At 40.4% G+C, this 16,510-nt stretch overlaps 1 long non-coding RNA gene across 1 annotated transcript; it reads right to left on the bottom strand.

The window, feature by feature from the left end:
* Positions 1-6,585: 6,585 nt before the first annotated feature.
* On the bottom strand, positions 6,586-12,972 carry LOC114206152 (uncharacterized). Its single transcript, XR_003608567.2, has 3 exons — positions 11,338-12,972; positions 9,111-9,247; positions 6,586-6,829 (listed from the first exon to the last, which is right to left on the bottom strand). It is a non-coding gene; the product is annotated as an uncharacterized LOC114206152 (long non-coding RNA).
* Between the last annotated feature and the right edge of the window lie 3,538 nt (positions 12,973-16,510).

Raw genomic sequence — 16,510 nt, 5'->3', positions numbered from 1 at the left:
AGTGGGTCAAGAAAGGCTCCACTAAGGGGCTCCTGGGTAGCTCGGTTGTTAAGTTTCTGCCTTCGGCTCAGGTCATGGTCCCAGGGTCCTGGGATTGAGCCCCGCATTGGGCTCCCTGCTCCTCGGGAAGCCTGCTTCTCCCTCTCCCATTCCCCCTGCTTGTATTCCTTCTCTCGTTGTGTCTCTCTCTGTCAAATAAATAAATAAAATCTTAAAAAAAAGAAAGAAAGAAAGAAAGAAAGAAAGCTTCCACCGAGATGGCATTTGAACAAAGGCTTGAAAGCGAGGAATGGGGGTAGCTAGAACAGGAGAGGAAGGAAGAAGTCCAGGCAGAGACCAGCTAGTGCAAAGAGTATGAGGGGGACTGAGCCATGGGGGTATTATTGCTATAAGGGGAAGTGGGGTAAAGGACAGCTTTTGTTTTGTTGAGATGGGAGACACACCAAAGAAATTAAATTGTTGAAATTAAAAACCAAAACCAAAACCAAAAACTTAACTGAATGGATTTGAATATATACTTAAGGAAATCTTCCAGAAAGTAGAATAAAAAGACGAGGGTATGAAAAATAGGAGAGCGCAGATAAGAATATTAGACGTTTAATTTAGGGAGTCAAGCATGCACCTAATAGAACTTTCAAAAAGGACACAGGAAACAATGGAGAGAAAACTGTCAAACAATAGAAAAATAATTCCCAGAAATGAAAGAGATGAAGTTGAAAGAACCTATTTAGTGTCCAGCACAATGAATTAAGAAAAAAAATGACAAAAAGCACCCACTCCTTGGGCACATCATGAAGGAAATTTGAACAGTGATAGTGAAAAGTTACAAAAAGCTTCCAGAAGGAACGAAATCACATAAAAAGAACTGAGACTCATAGTAGCATCACGCTTTTCCACAGAAAGAATGCCTTAAGAATTTATATTTTCCGAATCAGGACCCCACACGGCCAAGCTAGCAATCAAGTGTGAAGATAGAATAAAGACAATTCAGACAAGCAAGAAGTAAAACAAACGAACAAAAAACCTACCTTCACATAGCCTTTCTGAGAAAGACTCTTGACAATATCTAGAAAAATAAGGGCAAAGATCAAGAGCAAGACAAGGAAAGGAACCAAGAAAAAAGTGGGGGAGGCTTTGTAACGTGTCAACTTGGCTAGGCTAAACTACATTTCCCAGAACCCCTTTTCCTTTGTTTCCCTAGGGGCAGCCACCCTTGAGGTTCTCATGGTAGATCTGGAGGGCAGAAACGAAGGCAGCCATTTTTGTGGCTCTCCTGGGCTGTTGCCTACCTGTTGGCTCATCCTGTTGGCAAAAGATTTCGGTCAGGTCTACCAGTGCTCTGCCTTCCCCTGGGTCTTCCTTCAGTTCATGACAAAGGGTTTGCCTCCCACGGGACACCAACATCACCAAGGTCAGAGGCAATAAGAACTGGTATAGGTTTCTGTCCATCCTCTTGGCTTCAGCTTCTGCTGCCCTTACAGCGGCCATCTGTCCTTCTCACTTACCTACCCTGCATACTTGAAGCTCCAGCATCTAGAGACTGCTTCACCAGCCCCCGTAATTGCATAAGGTCATCCCTGATATATTCTAGAGGCTCTGCTTTTCTGATTGAACTCCAGCTGTTACAGGATCCCAGATAGGAAAACCAAATTCCTGAGAAGGAATTTTCCAAATGCAGTTGTTTCCTGGAGAACTCTGTCCCAGAATCCTGTGTTCTTTTGCTCAGATCTGGACTGCTCGCTCCCTAGGCCTGCTACATGAAGCATATAAAAAGTAATATTGGTAGACATTTGACAGATTCCCAAAAATGTGTAGCTTCAGATTGCACAGTATCCTTCCTTGCATGCTAGTTAAGATAAAATGAAATGCTTATTCACTACCCTTCTTTTCAGAGGTTTCTTGTCTATTGATTTTTTTCCCCTCTGGTATCTAACCAAGTTTAGCATTATTTTTTTTTTAATATTTATTTATTTTTTAGGGCGCCTGGGTGGCTCAGATGGTTAAGCGTCTGCCTTCGGCTCAGGTCATGATCCCAGGGTCCTGGGATCGAGTCCCGCATCGGGCTCCCTGCTCCTTGGGAGCCTGCTTCTCTCTCTGCTTCTCTCTCTCTCTCTCTCTCTCTCTCCCTCTGTCTCTCATGAATGAATAAATAAAATCTTAAAAAAAAATAAAATAAAATATTTATTTATTTTTTAAGGATGATTTTTAAATTTTATTTTCTTATGTTATGTTAGTCACTGTACAATACATCATTAGTTTTTGATGTAGTGATCCACGATTCATTGTTTTCATATAACACCCAGTGCTCTGTGCAGTACATGCCCTCCTTAATACCCATCACTGGGCTAACCCATCCCCCCACCCCCCTCCCCTCTCTAACCAAGTTTAAATTGGTTCCCTAATACAGAAAAGTGCAAAAGACGTTTTCTTATTCATTTTTTTTCCCCTGTGAAGAATAAAAAGAGCTCTGGCTAAGGAATGTTTGTTTTTCTTTCAATGTGTATGCAAGAACTTCAGAATTGCATATATTATATGCCTTGGAAAAAAATAACATCTTTCTTATTAAAGAAGAATCTCCCTGTAAGATCACATGTCATTAAAGGATTGCAACCAAATAAATGTTAAAATTCTAACAGAAAACAGATTTTTTACACTTAACACATGAAGAAGAAATTCAACTATACTGTGAAAAATATGTAGGAGAAAAAAAGAAAACAGAAGTCCATGTTAAGTAAAGTCACATTTTAAAATATGCCTTTACACATAGGAGAGATGGGCAGTAACACAAGATGTCTTTTTTCGTTCTGCTTCACAGTATGACTTCTCTGCTTTCTTTGATAAATTTGCTGTAAATCTCTTTCACTCATCCACATAAATCCAATCTTTTTTTTTTTAAGATTCATTTATTTATTTGAGAGAGCGAGAATGAGAGAGAGAGAGAGTACATGAGAAGGGGGAGGGTTAGAGGGAGAAGCAGGCTCCCCGCTAAGCAGGGAGCCCGATGCGGGACTCGATCCAGGGACTCCAGGATCATGACCTGAGCTGAAGGCAGTCGCTTAACCAACTGAGCCACCCAGGCACCCCACATAAATCCAATCTTGATGTGTGCTTTTTTTAATCCCCCAGGTTTTAGATTCTTTAAATATTATCTCCTCTTAAAACATTCTCCAACTAATTGGAAAACACATGACGATTCATACTTTTATGACCACATCTAAAAGTGGAATTCCCAGGGTTGTTAACTATTCCGACAAAATTTCTGGACACTGGCAGAGAATTTTAAAATATACATTTGACAAAAATGCATTTGCATATTTGAATTTAAAATTTATTCTTATTTTTTATTCACCTTTTATTATTTTTTCTTAGAAAAAATAAGACCACCTAAATATAATGCCCTGAGATAGAGTTCCTTGCTTTCACTTCAAAATAACTGTACATCTGCTGAGGAAAAAGAAAAGCTCATTGTGCCCAATTACACACACATTCTGATTTCGTTTTTTGGTTAGCCCACACATGGGTCATTATGATGAACTTATGTTTTCTGCATGTACATTTGAGACCGGAAGCTGGCATATTAAACTTTTAAAACTTTACATTTAAAAAGTTTACATTTTATACTTGGATTACTTTACCAATCACTAGGACTACATCAAAAACAAAGGATAGGGGGGCGCCTGGGTGGCTCAGTCGTTAAGCGTCTGTCTTCAGCTCAGGTCATGATCCTAGAGTCCTGGGATCGAGCCCCGCATCGGGCTCCCTGCTCAGCCAGGAGCCTGCTTCTCCCTCTCCCGCTCCCCCTGCTTGTGTTCCCTCTCTTGCTGTCTCTCTCTCTGTGTCAAATAAATAAATAAAATCTTAAAACAACAACAACAACAACAACAAAGGATAGGGATCTGATTCACAGGTGCATGACACAAGAGTATATACACTAAAGTGATCTTCTAAGATTGAAGTGCTTTTTTCCTGCTTCCCTCTTAGAGATATTGAGGGGAAATTCTAGAACTTTTATATTCCAGTACTCTATTTGCCTATTCCAATAATTTCTATGTGCCTTCTCGGAATGACATAGGCCTCCCCTGGGGACCTGTCCGTGCCCAACCCTGTCCACCTAGACTACATGTTCTCCTACGTCTTTACTTGTCTTACTTACATTGTGCATCACTATATTGCATACTGGAGTTTCTCTCCGTGCTGAGAGAGATCAGGGACTTGTTTTCTTATTTCTATACCCACAGCACCCAGCATATACATACCATACAATAGCAGCTCAGGAACATTTATTATTCATGGAACAATAAAATTCCACATCTGTAGTGGCATATACTATAAATATTCAAACTTGATAATCTGATCAAACTTGGTAACTTACATGCAGTGCTTACTATAGGGCCTAATACACAGAAGGCATGCAATAAATTTTAGTTTCCCTCTGTCTTGAAACAAGATCAGGACTGTGATTTTATTGACAGAGAGTGAGGCAGTGATAGATACACACAGATAATTAATAGTTTTATAAAGATATTGCTAATTTAGATGGGAAGGAGGAAAGTGATTTTTAATAATCTATAATTATTTGTGAGCTAGAGAAGCAGTGAGTATAGATGGAAACAATACCCTGCTCCTAAAATCATTTTCTAACATTGCCAAATTCATTCACACTTTTAGCAGAACAAGAATTTCACATTCCAATAAAGAAAGGTAACAGAAACCTCTGCTTTAATCTGTCATGAAAGAACTTGTAGCAGTACAACACTGCTACCAAGAAAATCTTGAAAAGTTAGATAAAATTTAAAAAAATAATTGGATTGATTAGAGGGTTACTGAACTGCCATCCGAATGAAAGCATCAAGGAGTAACTAAGGCAGCCAGGACTTGAGGGGTCAGATTGTGTAGAGAAGAAAGCTACCCTTACTCATAACACAATAAATGTAGGGGCGCCTGGGTGGCTCAGTCGTTAAGCGTCTGCCTTTGGCTCAGGTCATGATCCCGGGGTCCTGGGATTGAGCCCCGCATCAGCCTCCCTGCTCTGTGGGAGGCCTGCTTCTCCCTCTCCCACTCCCCCTGCTTGTGTTCCCTCTCTCTGGCTGTCTTTCTCTCTGTCAAATAAATAAAATCTTTAAAAAAATGTAAATTACTCTTCCTGCCTCTTTTTTTTTTTTTTTTAATAAACTATGCCTCAAAGCAAAAAATATGGAAAAGTGGGCAAATCATTAGCACACAGTTTCATGAATTTTCTCAAACTAACTTTTTCTGTAGTGTGGACATGCTGGTGATTGACTTTTTTAGTTTTTGTCTATCTGAAAATATTTGTACCTGAGATTCTGAAAGGGGTTTTGTTGCGGGTAGCATTTGGTTACTCCACTGTCCTCTCGCTTATGTTGTTTCCAACAAGAAATCCGCTGTCATCCTTGTTTCTTTGTACATCTTTTACTTTCTGTTTTTAAAGGAACTTAAGTCTGTCCATTCAGGTTATGTTCTCCAGGAAGCTGACTCTGAGATAGAGTTTTGTGCACAGGATGTTTATGAGGAAGTGGTCTGTGATCACTCCCAGTGGGAGGGAGAGGAAGGAGAAAGGACTGGAGATAGGGAGAACCTATGAGGAGTTAAAATGGTCCGTCAGAACTAAAATGGTCCATCAGAGGTATCCTGCTTTGGGCCAAAAGGCTGGCCTTACCCCAAGATCATTATGTGTGTGCTGCCCAAGGAAAGGGAGAGACCTTGGCAGGAGGTGGCTGACCCCAGCTGAGAGGATCCTGAAAGGGCCTGACTGCTGACCACACACACCAAGTAACAGGGCAACAAATTCTCCCATGAAGGGCAGATCTGCAGGTGGTATTTCACCATTTCCCCATTGGCTTTGGGGAGGAAAGCAGAGTCCTGATACCCTAAAGAGTGCCTATTGCTGAACCTTTTTGGTGACACAGTGAGAAAGACTTGGTTGCCTTTTTAAAAAGTTGTGATAAAATATACACAGCATAAAATTTACCCTTCTAACCATTTTTTTTTCCATTTTAACCATTTTTAAGTGCATAGGTCAGTAGCATTAGTACATTTAAATTGCTGTGCCACCATCACCACCATCCATTTCTAGAATTTTTTCATCTTCCCAAACTGAAAGTCTGTCCGCCTTAAATATTAACTCCCCTTCTCCTTGCCCACGAATGCTGGCAACCACATTTGACTCTCTGTCTTTATGAATTTGACTACACTAGCTACCACACACAAGAAGAATTATTCAGTTATATGTCCTCTTGTGCTTAATTTTACTTTGCACAATTTCTTCCAGGTTCATTGATGTTGTTGCACATGTCAGAATTTCCTTCCTTTTAAGGATGAATAATATCCCATTATATGTAGAGACTGCATTTGGTCTATTCATCCATCTATGGACTTTTGAGTTGTTTCCACCTCTTAGCTATTGTTAATAATGCCTATGAACGTTGGTGTACGAATACGTCAGCTGCTCTTTAATTCCTTTTAGTGACTACTAAAAAATAAAAGAGAACAAGAGGCCAAAATATGAGCTATGAACTTTGATCGGTGAGATCCAGAGTCAAATTTTGAGCATCTGATCATACAGGCTAAGTGAGAATTAAAAACTGTTTTGCAAAGCAGGTAATTGTCTTAAAAAGATTTGTTCAGCTTTTAAAAGAATTAGAGTCCACAAGAAAATATCTGAACAATCTCATGTCCCCTGCACCCCCACCAGACTGGATATATGCCATTTCCCAGACACAAGTTGTACTTTCTGCTTCTGTTTGCCCATGGTGCTCATTCAGCCTTGCAGAAAGCTTTTTGCAGAAGGTCTGTGGTAGTCAACTTTGACCTGTAGGTCCAAACACAGCAAAATGTCAATAATTATTTTCCTGTTCTAAGGCAATTTTATTTAGCATCATTTTATTCCACTACTAAAGCCTATTTCATTTTCCCCCCATATTTCTCAGTTTGTCCTTTAAATATTATATCATACATATTACAGCCAAGGATTCTTGTGCATTCTAGATTATAAGGTTCTTATGGTTATTCACTTATCAATGACCAGTCCTATATCATCTGCAGTCAGTAAGCAGCCCCAGCCAATAGCCTTGTCTGGTTACCTGATGAGATTTGCAGTTGACATTTATTGTTCTTTTGTCTCCTGGCTTCTATTCCTCCTTTCCAATAGCAGCTCTATTTCTAGCTGAGCCTTTTCCATGACTTTTGGGGAAAATAATTTAGCACTTCCATCGCAGGAGCCAAAATGGCTAGATCTTTTTTCATCCCATCAGGGACACTGGTGGGCAGTGGGAAAAGGAAGGTCAGTGCTTTCTCCAGAGAATTTACATCTTTAAGGAGAGACCGAAGGAAGGCCATTCATCCCAGCAAGAGCAGAGCCAGCAGCGTATTGGCCAGACACTTCAGGATATGACATGATAGCTCTGTTCCTTGCTTTCCATTACTTGGCTTTCCACAGCTCCCTTAATTCCTGTTCACTCTGGAGCCCAATGTCCCAGATGTCTTTTGATTCTGTGAGTCCCACATTCTCCAGTAAATTCCAACAAATTCACTTTTGCCTAAATTAGCCAGCCAGAAACCAATAAAGAACTCTGATACATTACTACCTCCTTGTTCCTACTCATATCTCAACTCCCTGTCCTGCCCTGGCTGATATCTATTTTCATTAAATATGGATACATATATAGATTTTGATATAGACATATATGTAGACGAAAAAGGAGATGTCACTTTAGACATAGATGGAGTAGACCTAGATGTAGTGTATCTACCTAACCCCCCAAATGAAGGGTCAGATTCAGAAACAATGGAAGTGAAGGAGAGTGACACACGTTGACAGTTAGTTCCTTCAGTTTCTACAGATCTCTCCTGAGGAGGTCCTTAGGCTAGACTACTCATCCGATGATACAGCACGACTGGTATGGACAAAGACAGAGAAGCAAAACGCTACAACTTGAATTTGGGCAATGACAAATTAGGATTTGACTGAAAAAGCCCAAGACCTGGAATCAGAAAGCCTGAGATAATGTTCTAACTCACAGTCTATTGAAATTGGGGATCCTCAGAAACAGAGGATGACACAAAGATTTGGATGCAAGTAGTTTATTTGAGTGGTGATTCCAGGAAGCATAAGTGAGGGAGTAGTGAAGTGAGTTGGAACAGGAAGAAAGGCCAATAAAGGGTGCCTCGTGAGTGGGCTATAGCCTTAGACAACTGAGCTTCTGAGAAACCCACGTCAGAATTTCCCCCTCCCGTGACCAGAGCCCTGGGGTATATATCTACTAATGCCAAGCCCCCCATTGCTGGAGAGTTGCTTCTTAGGTATCAACTCCTCATATTTTAGTATGTTCTTTCCACCTGGGCTCTGAATCCCAGCTCCTCCTTTCTTTTCGAGAATGGCATTTCTTTAATTACCTTCCCCTTTCTGACTTTTAACATCACCCTTTCCTTCCAGAGTCTTGCCCCTTTCACCGGTAAACAAGCTTAATGCTTTTAAGGCCTAGAAAATGAAAACTTCCCTTATTCCTGCCTCTATCTACCCTCCAATTTCTTTCTTTCCCTTTCCACCAAGCTTTGTAAAGAGGGCGATCTACACTCACAGACTCTAGGGTCTCACTTCCCATTAACTTCTCAGCCAAAGCCAGTGACTCCTGACCCCTTCCTTTGACTGCAACTGCTCATAACAAGGCTGCATGTTTCCTCATAGTAGTTTCTCACTGATTCTCAGACGGCTCCTCTTCCTCAAAACTTATTCTTTCATAAGACCCCTCTCTTAGTTCTCTGGGTTTCCTCCCAAGTTTTTCATCTTTCTTTTGTGGACTGTTCTTCCTCTGCTAGTCCATTTAATGTCAGTGTTTACCAATTCCCAAATATTTAACTCCAACTCCAAGTCTCTGTAACTCCAGAAAGTGTTCATCCAATAGCCCACTAGCTTCCCACTGAAGTCATTATGGTGTCTTCCTCTTCCCTTCCCCTCTTCCCTTGGAGAGAATATAAGGAGTTTGTAAAACCACTATTTATTCATTTACCCAGTTTCAAAGCTTGGCATTATCAGACATCATTCCTCTCTCACATCCTTCATTTCCTTCTTCAATAAATCCTGTTGATTTTACCTTCTAAATGCCAAACTCTCTTCATCAGCCCCATCGCCACTGACACCTTAATTCATGTCCTCATCACCTTAGTGTAATCCACTGGTAACTTCTAGCAGATCCATCTGCTTCCAGTTTCTTTCCATGCAGACCATCTCCTACACAGGTAAAAAAAATAAAAAAAAAAGGTTATCTTCATAAAAACAAATGTGACCACAACATTCTTCTACTTAAAAAGGTTTGGTGGTGCTCCATCGTCGACAAGACAAAATCCAGTTTCTTTCCTGTGGTGATCCAGCCTCAGTGTGGGTTTCCAGAGGCAGGCATGTAGTCCCTGTGTTTAAAGCCAGTCGAGTACGGTGTGAATGTTTTGAAATCTATGCTAAAATGGGAGTGCAGGATGGAATTCTGAAAACGAGGAGGCCCAAGTCAATACTAGCACAAAGCCTTCTTTGCAAACTTAATGAATATAAACATTTAGAAATCACTTACTGCGAGCCAGGTACTATCTGAACCATGTATTAATTCATTTAATCCTCGTAACAGCCCTTTGAGATATGTATTATTTTTATTTCCATTTTGTCAATGAGGTAAGTGGGATATAAAGAGGGTGACCACTTTTGCTCAAGGTCACATACAACAGGATTTGACCTGAAGTAGTCAGGCCCTGGAAACATGCTCTTATCCATTTGCTACAGTGTTTCACTAGCTTACAAGAGGCAGCGGGTTTGCCCAGCCTTACAACAAACAGCATTACAGCCTGTGCAGGGATTTCGCTAATCAGACACAGAGAGGAGTGGAAGCCCAAGCCAGCGGTGGCTGAGGATAACCTAAACCTGGACCATAACATTGTAAGGAGAATCCTCGTCTCCACATCTTCTCAGTGCCCTACAACTCCTCCACCCAACACACACACACACACACACACACACACACACACACACACACACACACACACACAGTCCATGAGAAGCTTCTGAGGGACCAGACACAGAATCACTGCTGCAGAGGACAATTGATGGCCCCAGATCATGTGGGAATGTTTTAAAAAATGACAAGACGAGGGCAGTGTAACAAGAACAACAACAACAAACAGGACCTATCTGTAAAATTGGATAGGGTCTCTGTACCTCTCTCCACTATGGGATTGGACTAAAGACTGGCTCCTAAGAACTAAGCCATCCCCCCTCCATTCTTTTTATTATTTATTTATTGGAGGGGGAGGCAGCGCATGAGTGGCAGGCAGGAGGGGCAGAAGGAAAGGGAGAAGCAAACTCCCTGCTGAGCAGGGAGCCCGACATGGGCCTTGATCCCAGGACCCTGATATCATGACCTGAGCCGAAGGCAGATGCCTACCGGACTGAGTCACCCAGGCACTCCTCCCCCCACCCATTCTTGATGATTGGGGGTGGAGATGTCAGGGGAATGGAGGTGTTTCTACCTCTGATTTCCGCTCATCAGGAGAGAGAAGAGTCTTACGCAATTGATTTTAGCATTCAAAGAAGACGTAACTCTCTTAGAGCTCCAGGCTGAGGAAGTGGGTCATATTAATCAGCATAGCAGAGGAAGAGCATTATTTTAATAGTGGGTCTAGCCAGGAGAAGCTAGAGGCAAGATCAAGAGAACAAAATTGTTCTGTTAATGAAGAATTAGTGAAGAATTTAGAGTTTCCGTGGGTAACCCAGAAGGCAACGGGTAAAAGGGGAGGAGTGAACGAGATGAGAGTAAGTAGGATGTGAAGAAAGCGTGCATCCAAATGACAGGGAGTTGGGTAAGAGGCAGCCAGAGACAAGTGTCACATTGTGTCCAAAGATCTTTAAAGAACAGGGGTGTCCGAATTGCTGCAGTATAAATTCTTCTTCCTTCTCCCCCATCTTAGACTGTTAACTGCGAATTTTCAGTGGAAAGCAGTAAACCACACAGGGGTGCCTTGTTTCCATGGTATTTTGAAGAAAATAAAGGGAAAGAGGTTGTGTTCCGCCTTGGGAATGATGTGGGATGGAGCAAAAAGGACAGCCAAAAGAAGCTAGACTTGAGAGAAATCAAGAATTCAACAGAAGCAGGAAATAACAGAAAAACATCAGCTTGAAGCATTCTAGAAGATGTGGGCATATGAAATTAAGTTTCCTGCTCTATATGTGACAGAGATATGGTTACGCCAACAGGTTTGAGGACTTGGGAACACTCAGGTAGCTGACGTTTGAACTATGTAAGTAAAGTGGGCGTGTGTCTTATACCACAAACTTACCTGTGGAAGATGAATGTAACTCTTGTTTTTCTGATTGGATTTCAAGACTACATTTGATAGGCTTGGAGAGACCTAATCTCACTCTTGATCCATTATGTCAGATGGTTAGAGTCTCTCTCCTCCCAGGGCACCATGTGACTTCCTGGGCTTGTGGCGGGTGAGTCTGCAGAGTGTTACTGTAAACCACCTATCCCTGCTGCAGCCATGGCACCTTCTAGGCTCTCCTCCATCATCGATCCCCACAGATTGCACCTTCGTCCTCTTCCCGTTCAGAGATGCAGGGAAAAGCATAAAATTCTTTGATTTTCCCATCAGTTCTTCCTCTTTCCACACGGGCAAATTATGAGCGGTGAGAACTATTCTGACTGATTTTCATCTTTTCTCTTATGTCTGAAAGTTGTATCCTTTGTTCCTGGTATTAGCGGCTGTGACAATCCTTTGTGGAGGCAACACACAGCTGCAACTAGCCAGGACAGGGTGGGGGGGATGGGATGGGGAAACAGAACATATAAGAAAATACCTGCAAATGTTGTTCAGTTACATTTGCTTTATATACTCCCTTTCTTATTAGTTCAAACTATTCTTTGTAAAATAACCCTCCTGCAAAGTAATGAAACTGCATTTTCTTTCATTGCTAATTTCTCCTTCGATCTTTCATTAATTACCTAAAACCTTCCCATGTTGAGTACTCTACATCAGGTGTCAGCAAACTATGGCCCATGGGTTAAATTGGGCCCACTGCCTGTTTTAATATTTTTAAATAGTTGGAAAGACCCAGAAGATGATTAATATTTTGTGCCATGGTAAAATCATATACAATTTAAATTTCAGTATTCAAAAATGTTTTATTGCAACACAGTCATGCTCATCCATTGCATAACACCTGGCTGCTTTCACTCCACAATCACACAACTAAGTAGTTGGGACAGAGACCGTGTGGCCCACAAAACTTAAAATATTTAATATCTGGCTTTTTATAGAAAATGTTTGTCAATCCCTGCCCTACACCATTCTGTTGGACCTGTTGTCAGGGATTTACATTTTTCCTTTTCTAGATTGGATTGTCCATCCGGCCACCCCACATCCTCCAGTTTTTAACCCTGGAAATTATTTAGTGTTCTGGTGGTAAAGAAAGGCATTCTAACCTCTTTCATGGTTAATCTGAATTCACATGTTTTTGCCATTTTTTTTCCCCTTACCTTAGGCTCTTTCTTACAGAACGAAAAATACAGTGTGGGAAGCCTTTTCTTATGGTAAAAGAGCAAAAATTATAACATATATAGCTGTTGCTTCCCTATATAATACAATGGATTTAATATAGATCACTGTACCCCAGTTACATTGGCTACTTCTCCACTAGCCCATGCTTATTTGCAAGCATATACCAAATCTAGTTGTCACCTGCAGATCTCCTTATTTATGTGAGAAAAGATACTTTTCTGACTCACAGTTCATCTTTTATAAAGTCATTCCAGACTTTACTCCCTTATAACCATGGCAATTGTTGAGTTTTCATTTCACATACTTTTATTTTCAATAACAGGGTTTTTAAAGTAAAAGCTGAGGACTAGGGGCACCTGGGTGGCTCAGTTGGTTAAGCGACTGCCTTCGGCTCAGGTCATGATCCTGGAGTCCCTGGATCGAGTCCCACATCGGGCTCCCTGCTCAGCGGGGAGTCTGCTTCCCTCTCTGACCCTCCCTCCTCTCATGCTCTCTCTCTCTCATTCTCTCTCAAATAAATAAATAAAATCTTAAAAAAAAAAAAGCTGAGGACTAATTTTCATACTTTTCATTTTTTAAAGATTTATTTATTTATTTGAGAGACAGAGAGCGGGGAGGGGGTAGGACACAGGGAGAGGGAGAGAGAGAGAATCTCAAGCAGATTCCCCACTTAGCGTGGAGCCCAACATGGGGCTCGATCCCAGGACCCTGAGATCATGACCTGAGCTGAAACCAAGAGTGAGACGCTTAACCGACTGAGCCACCCAGACGCCCCTAATTTTCATACTTTTCTAATATTTTTCATATAAATTAGAAAACAAAATCTGTATTTTGGTCTTTGGTCTATATTTTCATATTTTGGGAACCCTCCTACCTAATTGCCTGATGTCTCTACTTAATTAACCTAATCGGTGTATATTTAATACTTTAAATATCATATAATGTAGGGGAGATGGGAGGCTAGGAAGTAAGGTATAGATGATTTTCTTTGTAGTTTTTTATAATATCTCTTTATTTAAGCCCCTCTAATGTGCTGTCCTGGGAAGCAAGCATTCCACACAGGACTACACTATTGTAGCTCTGGTCTGGCTTATGATGAATAGAGAAAGTGTGGTAAAAATATATAGACCCCAAGAATATATACAGAAGCATATATAAGAAATAGTGTATTGCAATTAAAGGAGCTGAGCCATGTTAAGACTGATGAAATGCAAATACGGTTAGAATTGTCAGAACCACAAGGGTACATTTATTGAATGAGTGATTTTTGAAAGAAAAGGACACAAACTGGTTATGGAGGAAAGGACAGTTCAGAGTGGTATAAACATTAACATTGTACGTCTAGAGAGCAGCAATTAGGTGTTTGGAATCTAGTCATACAAATTCTGCATTAGGCAGTAATGAGAGATGTCAAGGTAATTAGATATGGGGAAAATGCAAGAAGATAGGAAGAGCCTTGAAACATTACTTATGTATGTAGATTTGATATAATTCGTTGCTATAATTATATGTAGTAATGGATTTGATTATTCAAAAGTTTAGGTTTTTGAGCAAAAGAGGCACATAAGAAAAATCCACAGTAACATGATTTTCCCAATGCAAAGATTAGATCAGTGTTTCTCAGGAGTGATTTTGCCCTCACCCCCGACCCTACCCTCCTTGCGTGGGTGGTATTTGGCAATGTCAGAAGACACCTTTGGTTGTCACAACTCGGGAGGCAGGGTGTTACTGGCATCTATTGGGAGGAGGTCAGGCATGCAGATAAATATGTTGTAACACACAGGACAGCCCCCTACAACAAAGAATCATCCAGCCCAAAATGTCAATCATACCATGATTGAGAAACTCTGGGCTAGATGAAGAAGGAAGAGAAGTGAAGTGTTTAAATTTAACCAAAAAAATGTAAGAACTAGGTCAGAGTTCTTCAACTGATCCCTTGTTTATATAATCAGTTGCTTCCTCCATCAGTTACTCATAAAGCTAATACGACGAATAAAGATAATATCATTTATATTCAACTCTCGAAATATTCCAAAATTAATTTTACATTCTGCCTTTAAGACTTCGCGTTTATACCCATCAACATGGGTCAATCTCAGAAACAATGCTGAATGAAAAAGCAAGAATATATTCAGTATGATGCCATTTATATAAAGCTTGAAAACAAGTGAAACCAAACAATACATTATTTTGGGATATATACACATATGGCTATATGAGAAAAATGAAAGAATGATAGCGCCAAGATCATACAGGATAGTATTTATATTTGCAAAAGGGAATGAATGAGCTTGGAGAAAAGCACGAGGTGTCCTTAAATAGATTGATTATATTCTATGTTTTAGCTTAGATGGTGGGTTATTGAGTGTTTCTTTTATTACTGTGTTTTATAATTTACACAAATGTCAAATTTTCTCTTGGGTGTATAAAAATCACATATAAAAACAATCATAAAATTCAGTTATAAGAGTATAGTGGTCACCGAAGATTTTTCCTTTAAGTTCTATCACCACCTTCAGGTTAAAACTGGGTACTGCAAAGAACTGTTTATTCAAAGACCAAATTCGTGAATATCAAAATACAGTAAATGAACTCTGCGAGGCATTTGTGATAATAAAGAACTACAAAAGGCAGGGTTTCTGCTCTCACTTTACTTAAATCCTGTGGAGAAAGAACACAGAACACATTAAAGAAATAAATAATATAGCACAAAATGTTCTACTGTAAGCACCCCCTGATCAGTGTCATCTTAAATATAAAAATGCTATTTTACGCAGCATGACAACCAATCAGAATCCAACTCCTTGACTTGATTCATTCTGCTACTACCTTAGGCCAGGCCTTAATTACTTCATGCCAGTTACCACCTGTTCTCATCTCCCGCTCTCCCTAGCTTGTTCTAAACATTGCCACTAGATTAAAGTCTTAAAATAACTACCTCATTATATCACTGCTTCTTCTATTAAAGATTTATTTTACAGGGAGAGACACAGCGAGAGAGGGAACACAAGCAGGGGGAGTGGGAGAGGGAGAAGCAGGCTTCCCGCCGAGCAGGGAGCCCGATGCGGGGCTTGATCCCAGGACGCTGGGATCATGACCTGAGCCGAAGGCAGATGCTTAATGACTGAGCCACCCGGGTGCCCCTCGTTGCTTCTTCTAAAGACCCAGTGTGATTTTACACTATCCACAGAACAAAGCCCAATCTCTTCAGGATCAACATTTAAGATTTTCTACAGTTTGTACAAAACACATAGAAACGTGTTCATCACTCCTGCTTTCTTCTCTTGCCTCCCCGTTCCCCATCCCGTATGAATCCTCCACTTCACCCCATCTGGTTTTTGCATTATCCATTACTAATTCTGGATGTACTATGTGTTTTAAGCGTGCTTCTTTCCATCTGGGCCTCCTCTCCTATGTTTAATACGTGTATTAAGTTCTTAAATATGGGAAACTGATAGGTAGTTTCAACCTGTATCTCTGAGAGACCCCTCATTCCCCATCTACATTTCCACTAGACTGTTGCCCCTAATTCCGTTCTGCACAGAAACTGTGCCATCATTATTTCTGAGGCAATATATTAATATTCTTTCTCTGAATTCCCAGAGCACTTACTGTCGGTATCATTTATTTGCCATATTCATACACTACCGATACTAAATGGATTCGTTCGCTTAAGGTTTATTTTCTGAATTAGATGTTAAGGTTTGGGAGATCTGAAATAATTTTATAGTTTTTTTTCAGATTTTTTCTTTCACTTGTTCTCTGCTAAGATCAGTATTCTCATATTTGAGTTTGAGGATCTCTTTTTAATATAAAAATTCCTCAGGCTCCTCCCCCCACTAAACAGATATAATAGTATTGACATTTTTTAGAGACCATGAATTTAAAAAGCATAATGACCATATTAAGTAATGATTTTGAATCATTTGAGTTGTTTTAATGACAACAGCCT

This window comes from Eumetopias jubatus, unplaced genomic scaffold (assembly GCF_037043125.1).
Source record: "Eumetopias jubatus isolate StellerSeaLion01/CBP00866 unplaced genomic scaffold, mEumJub1_p1.0 scaffold_2, whole genome shotgun sequence".
In the NCBI taxonomy this organism is placed as follows: Eukaryota; Metazoa; Chordata; class Mammalia; order Carnivora; family Otariidae; genus Eumetopias; species Eumetopias jubatus.
This window is presented reverse-complemented; position numbering and strand designations above follow the sequence as displayed.